We start from the raw sequence: 7,554 nt of genomic DNA on the forward strand, positions 1-7,554 counted from the left end.
TTTTTTTTAGTTTTTTATTGATTTCTTAGAAACGACTCGAACGATCGACTTCAAAATCTAATCAGCTCTGGAACTCAATAAAAGACTTCGATTGCCGCCTCAACCATCAAAATCGGTTTATTCGTTCGTGAGATATCGTAGGCAAAAGAAATGCCAAAAAACGGTTTTTTGCGAATATCATTGAAACGACTAAACCAAACAATTTCAAAATTTGATCAGCTCTAGAACTCAATAAAACACGTCGATTGCCGCCTCAAACATCGAAATCGGTCGATTCGTTCGTGAGATATCGTGGGAGAAAGAAATGCTAAAAACGGTTTTTTTCGAAAAGAATGGGATACAATAGTATTTTCGAGCTCGAAGAGCTCGAAAATGTACTCACAACAATGTTTTCGAGCTCAAAGAGCTCGAAAACAGCGGAAAGTTTTGGGGCTGGCCCGCAGGGTCAACCGACGCCCAGATTTTTTTTTGAAGTTATCGATTTGCCGACGATTTTTCGATAATATTTCGACTTTTTCAACTTAAATTAAAGTTTTTTCAACTTTTTGATCTTTTTTCATCTCAGTTTCAACTTATTTGTATTTTTTGATCTTAGTTTGAACTTATTCGTCTTTACTTCGAGCACGATAGTCATTCACCATAGTTTTGACTTTTTTGCCTTATAATTTGAGTCGAATAAGTCTAAACCAAGTCAATTTCAACTTGATTTAGACTTTTTCGTCTTAAATCGTGACTTAGTAAGCCAGTTAAGTTCAAACCAAGGCGAAAAATTCAATGTATTTCATTTCTCCGTAAAAAAAGTCGAGTTTGTCTCGTGAAAAACGGCTCCAAATTTCGACTTAGTAAACCAAGTCTAAATCGAGTTTTATTTTTTACCCGGATAAGTTAATAATTTATTAGAGTCGTAGCGACGATTAACAATTTTTTTTAACAATTATTCGTGATGATCCGTTATGTCTACCCCTTCTCGATATATTGACTATTTTCGTCCCATCATGTATTTTAAAACAACATTAAATTTTTTTTGTCAATTAACTTTTTTATATGACTGTTATTTAACACTAAATTACGCTTAATAAACCCTCTTTCCAGGTTCTGTTTTTGTAGGTAATTAATTCATTAATTAACACGTTTTTCAAAGTATTGATGTATATATATGCGTATATATTTTTTAACGCTATTGAACCAGGCGCTTTTATTGAAAAATAATAATTACAAATATATCCGTCTTTTATAACGTGGAACTAATTAAATTACCATTTTATTTAATTAATTGTTCGCTCGTTCATTTACATAATTAATTTTATAAAGACTGTACTGACGTTTTTTAAATTTTCCGCGGCTAAATATAAATTTGAATTTAATTAAAAAAAAAAATTAATTATTCGAATTGTCTTTTTTTACTGCTTATTTCAATTTTATCTGTAATTAAACATTTTCAACTCAAAGTATTTAATGATAGCTTATAATTAGTGGGTTTTAGATGCGCGGAAAATGGTTGACCTCCAATTTAATGAAATTTTATGCAGCTATGTGATATTTAGGGCCAAATGCTTATCTTTATTAAGTGCATTTTTGGCAATAGGCCATTTTTTGGGAGAAGTGAATTTTTAAATTTTATTTCCACTGGTTAAACGTGTATAGCTGAAGGCTTATTCGCAGTAGCCCTCGTAGTAACAATCGAGTAAAATATTTATACATCTATATACATAAGTGTGTGTGTGTGTGCACGTGGGTCAACAATTTTCAATTATTTTCATATAAATTTCAAAAGTATTCCGAGTATTTCAAATAATTTTTGTGCTCGAAAAAATACTAACAAATTTTTTCACTAATGATACAAAAAGTAAAATGAAATATGGAAAAATCAGAACATATGTGCATTTCAATAAAAGAAAAACTTCTGTCTGTTTTGCCTTAAAGGCGAAGGGTATGAATTTTTTTTTTTTCGTTGTTTTATAAAAAAAATTAAGAAAAATATTTTTTTGCCAAAAATAAGGCAACAAAAATTTCACTAATACTATTTGAGGAATAGTTTAAAGATTAGTAAAAAAAAAAAAAAATTTGGTGACAGTCACTCCGCTTCGCGTTCGAGGTGTGCAATTAGTTATAAATCTGACGTTCGTATTTTTATGAATGGACAGTGAGAAAAAAATTTTTTTTCTTGTCGGTTTTTTATGTTCCATATTTCTCACTACAAATTGTTTGAGTTATTACCTCGTTGTATCTGCAGTATAAAAAAATTCGCCGGAAAATGGTTGACCCTGCGAGTGAGCCCCAAAACTTTTTGTTGCCTTGGAGCTCGAAAACTTCAAAACATCGTGACAAATGTTTTTAAACTCGTCGGGTTAAAATATTATTTCTTTATGGTAAAAGTAAAATATTCCAGGCATCACAAGCCGACGAAAATTGATTTATAAAACGCTTATATAAAACGCTTATATACACGCGGGAATTATTCTATTAATAGTCTAAAATTTTTTTCTGAGATCTCAAAACGTCTATTTCTAATCGAATATCGAATTCTAAAAATCAGGTTGAAAGTAATAATTTTTTTTCATATTTTAAAAATTTTAATTTTCACAATTTAGAGTAAAAAATTAGTTATGTCATAAAGGGATTTTCAAAAACATTTAAAAAAGCAATTATCCCATTGCGTCTTTTACCAATTATTTAATGAATATTTTTGAAGTGTCCAAAACGCCCTAAAGTGGCCAAAGATGGTGACCTCTACCCTACGCAGCATAGAAAAGTATGAATTAAAATTCATCAAAATCCAGTACTGTCGTTAAGCAACAGACCAAAAAAAAAAGAACACTTGAAAAATTACATTTTCTGTAGCAAAAACAAGCTTTTGAACAAAAAAGTGTAAGATTTCAAGCCCAGACGATAATTTTAAAAGGGTAATATTAAAATTACAATATAATTCGCATCTTTCACTTTTCTTCTTACCAAGACCCTTTTTTCTACAAAACTTGTAATTTTTCAAGTGTTCTTTTTCCGCGGAAAATACTTTCATGAACTTTAATAAAATAGTCAAATTAAGATTTATTAAAAGAAATGTTATTTTTTTTTTAATTTGTCTAAATTCTGAGCTAATATATTTTTATGAATTTCAACAAATAAATGAAAAACTGAATTTAATAAAAAAATTCGCGCGTATTCCGTGTAAATTTTTTATTTTCACCGACCTTTTGTTTACACGGGTTATCTTAAAAAATTATTTAAATTTAAATAAAAATTTTGTGCATGATAGACATATAAGATTTAAACTACAGTCTCAGGAGAAAAGTAAATATATAGAAATGTTTCTGTGACATTAGATATATATGTCAATATTACATTTCGTCAAAGTTTTTATTTATAGTTTATTTCCAATCGTGGAACTAGAGACTGTCGTACGTCGATTATAAATAGAATTTTCAATATTCTTATGAAAAAAAAAGTAAAAATACATTTTTAATCTTGAATTCTATTGACATTTCTATAACTTTTTTTTTGTAATTTTATTTATAAATCCTATTGATGCCTTCTAGATTTTTAATATATTTTAAACGCTTAGCAGCTTGAGTATGAAAATCTATAATACCTAATTTTTTTTCTTGTTAACAGTTTTCTGACATTTATTGAAGAAAAAAAAATTTATCACTTAAAGAAGGTATAAAATAAAGTGGACACCGTTAAATTAAAAAAAAAATATATATATCTATACATATTCTTTATCGCTCAAGTTTACGTCCTTACATAGTAAAAGTTATTATAAAATTCTTTAGACTGCTTTTAATCCGTCTTAAATAAGTGAAAAAAAACTCATTTTATGACTTTTAGTACCGTACTTACAATCTTTAAATCTATATACATATATATGTATAGATATTGCCTCTTTCAATTTTAAAACAAAATTTTTTTACTGAATCAATAATTGAAAAAATTTCCTATGTTATCAATAAAGTTTGGAATCCATTAAATATGACATAAATTTTTTTATCGCTTTTTCGTACACGGAGGAAAATAATTAGGAAAATTTCATAAAAAACGTGCGTTTAATTGATAAATGTATACTGTAAAGTGGAAACGTTATTAAAATTTTATTAATTTTTCTATTTTGAAAATTTAATTATTCTTATAATTAGTAATTTTTATGATTCAGTATACGAAATTTTACTATAGCATAATAGAATTGAATAAAATTATATTTTTATTGGTTTTTCAAACTTTATATTATTATTATTAATATGATTATTATTTATGAGAAGTGGATTAGTGTCGCAGTGAATTTAAATATTTTTAAAATAATTTGGCTGTGCCGAGATTCGAACCCTGATCTCCCGCGCGCGATTTCTGTCCTCAGTCTGACGGTCCGAAGTCTCTTTTTAACGAAAGTCTCTGAACTTGTAATATTTTTATACGCAATCTCTACCAATTGTTAATTTTATCTGTCAGCTTTAGAAAAATTACAAACTGTACAGTAATTTGATAGTTGCCGTCTAATACTCAATACTATTCTATTGATCCGATTTACAGAAATTGCTATACAAATAGTAACTTTTAACAAAAATAGATATTCTATCAGTTAAGGGGATACGCTACCGGACCTCTTTCTCACACTCAGAAAAATAAACGGGACTATCTTTGTTGCACTCGTTGAGTAAATGAGAATTTTAAAACAATTTTTCTCGGAGACGTATTAGAATTTTTGAAAATACGAAATTTCTAGCCCTCTGTTAAGGTTTTAAAAAACGCTAAAGACTCTCTGTTTTAGGTTTCTAGTGTTTGTCCGTAAATTAAATTGAATTGAAAATCGGTTACCGTTACCCCTTAAGAACACGAATTAAATAGTAATAACAGTAATGCGAATTTATTGACTTACATTAGTATTTTTTAACTAAAATATACTAAATATTATTTGATGTTTAAAACTCATTTTCTCCCTGTACGAATATTCTGTTAATTTTTAATTGATATTTTTTTTTTTAACTACATGCGTCAGCACACTTAATATACTTATTCCCTTCATAATTCAACATATATATATCATAAAATATTAAATTTACACAATCGATTTTGGATTAATTTCACATACAAACTGACAATAATTATATAAAATATATATGATAATAATTTTCATATAAATAAAATAATTTGTTTGAAATTGTTTTGAATTAAGCTTACATGTTTACATCTATCATTAAATTAAATTTGTTATATTTAATAATTAATTATTAAAATTATAGAAATACTATAGTTTAATGCGTACGATTATTTCATCATTTAACAATAAAATAATTATTTAATTTTGCTCTCATAAATTATCTACAGTTAAATAAGAATTTTTTATCCCTGATTATTTTCTTTTCTCATTAAATACCGTGTGATTCCAGATTTATTAATGTTATGTATCCTTAAATAGAAACATGTAAGCTCTCATGCAAAACATTAATGTAAATCGGTAAACATGGATTGTAATTTGATTGCACTTGTTTATAATTAATATTCATGCAAAAGTTTTGCCACAAATAGAGAACAAAGAAATATTTTATGATAACAAAAAAAGTAATAAAATATGACTTGAAATAGTATTCCTAAGTTTTTTGTTATTTTTTAATTTGAATTTTTTATTAAATTAACTTGGTCCACTCTGAAGTTTTAAAAGTTAATATAGCGGAAATAACGTTGCTGATTACGTCAAAGAGAAAATTGAAAAAAAGTATTTGCGAGATCAAAGTCGAATGTATATACATCCGCAGTTATTACGCTATATTAATCTAAAAGTGTTTTGATATATAGTTTTCATTTTTATAGAATTTCGTAGTATAGTTATATACAAATTTTCGTTTAAAGTTACCATTATATTCCCTGTACTAGAAATTTTCGAGATTTTACAGAACTATAAAAAAAAGAGATATTTTTGTCCATTGACAAGTCAACGAATTTTTTATCTGTACTTTAATAAATTTTTCGTCTCTCAAAATACGTCAAAAAATATCACGCTATAGCTAATTAAAATTACGCGGTAAAATTCAAAATTTTTGACATTGAACACGACTTTATATGAAATACATCTCTGTATTTAATGAAGTACTAGAATATTACTACACTGTAAAGAGTTTTTTTTCAGTAGACCCTATCAATAAAATCCATGTGGGATTTCATGGAAACTCATAGGAATCCATATAGAAAAATATGGATCTATGTAAGAATCCATAGTAATTAATGTTCAAGTGTATGAACTTATATATATATATAAGAATTCATGCAGGAAACCATGGGTATCTGGATTCCGATATGGGAAATTCACATAAGAAATTGTGAGTATCGAGATTCCCATATGGAAATCCTCACACGCAGAGAAATTTTTAGTAAAAATTACTCAAAAAATATGATACTGTGAGGGCATGTGGAGAATATGTAAATTTTTCTCATACAGATTGTAAAATATACTACTTGATAACATGTAAATGAAGTGCAATTTCTACTAACAACATGGTAAAAATTTAGTTACTGGCTAGATGTCCTTACAGTACCAAATTTTATGGGTAATTTTTACTCAAAAGTTCTCTGCGTGTAGGAAACCATGGGTTCCTGGATTCTCATATAGGAACTTAATATAAGAACTTGGATATACGGATTTCTGTATGGGAAATTCACATAAGAATCTGAGTTTCTACATAAGTAATTTCTATAGAATCCGGGGTATCTGGATTTTCGTCTATCGTCTATATTGTTACGCGTATATGGATAAAAGAACAAATTAATATTCCTATAGAAAACCATAAGGGAACCCATCCGAAAACACCATGTGGGAACCCACATAGAAATCTAAGCTGGATTTCCATATGTTTTTTCATAGGGGAGTAATTTTGGAGTGATGTAAATTTAATTTGAATCGACATCTAAGCCGATCCGGAATTTTGTTGCTAAAATAAATTCCTTTCTGGAGTGAATTTCACTCTTCAATGAATTTTATACATAAAAAATCATCCACTCCGCATTCACTCCGAAAATTTTTCAGTATTTAAACAAATAAGTTTCCATGGGCATTAAATTTAAGTTACGAAACTTTAAAAGTCAACCCTCTTTAAATTTTTATTTTCAAAATTCAAATAAATTTGAACATTTACTCTCTTACAACGACTGAATAATCTACCACACAAATATAATTTTATGTATTTACTTGTATCTATTTTATGTACAGAAACGGAATGTAAATACTATACCATCAAAATATGGGCAATTACAAATTATGTGACAAGTTTAACTACACTAAATATATTCTGTGCAATTGTCTATCAAATAACAGTTTGAGCATACATAATAATGCAAATCATAACCATGTACAACCACTGTAGTAGTTTTTTTGTTCATGTGTCTATCCAATGTTTATTTTACAGGCGAGAACACTCATAAGAGATAATGTTTAACATTTCTGTGGTTCCAACCAAAGTTAAATCTACTACATTGTTATGGATTTACATAAATTCATACCTTAATGTGGACTTTATAACTACAATTACTATCAGTTATTTACTAAAAATTTTAATATTTAAATTTTAA

The sequence above is a fragment of the Microplitis mediator genome, chromosome 7 (assembly GCF_029852145.1).
Source record: "Microplitis mediator isolate UGA2020A chromosome 7, iyMicMedi2.1, whole genome shotgun sequence".
Taxonomy (NCBI): Eukaryota; Metazoa; Arthropoda; class Insecta; order Hymenoptera; family Braconidae; genus Microplitis; species Microplitis mediator.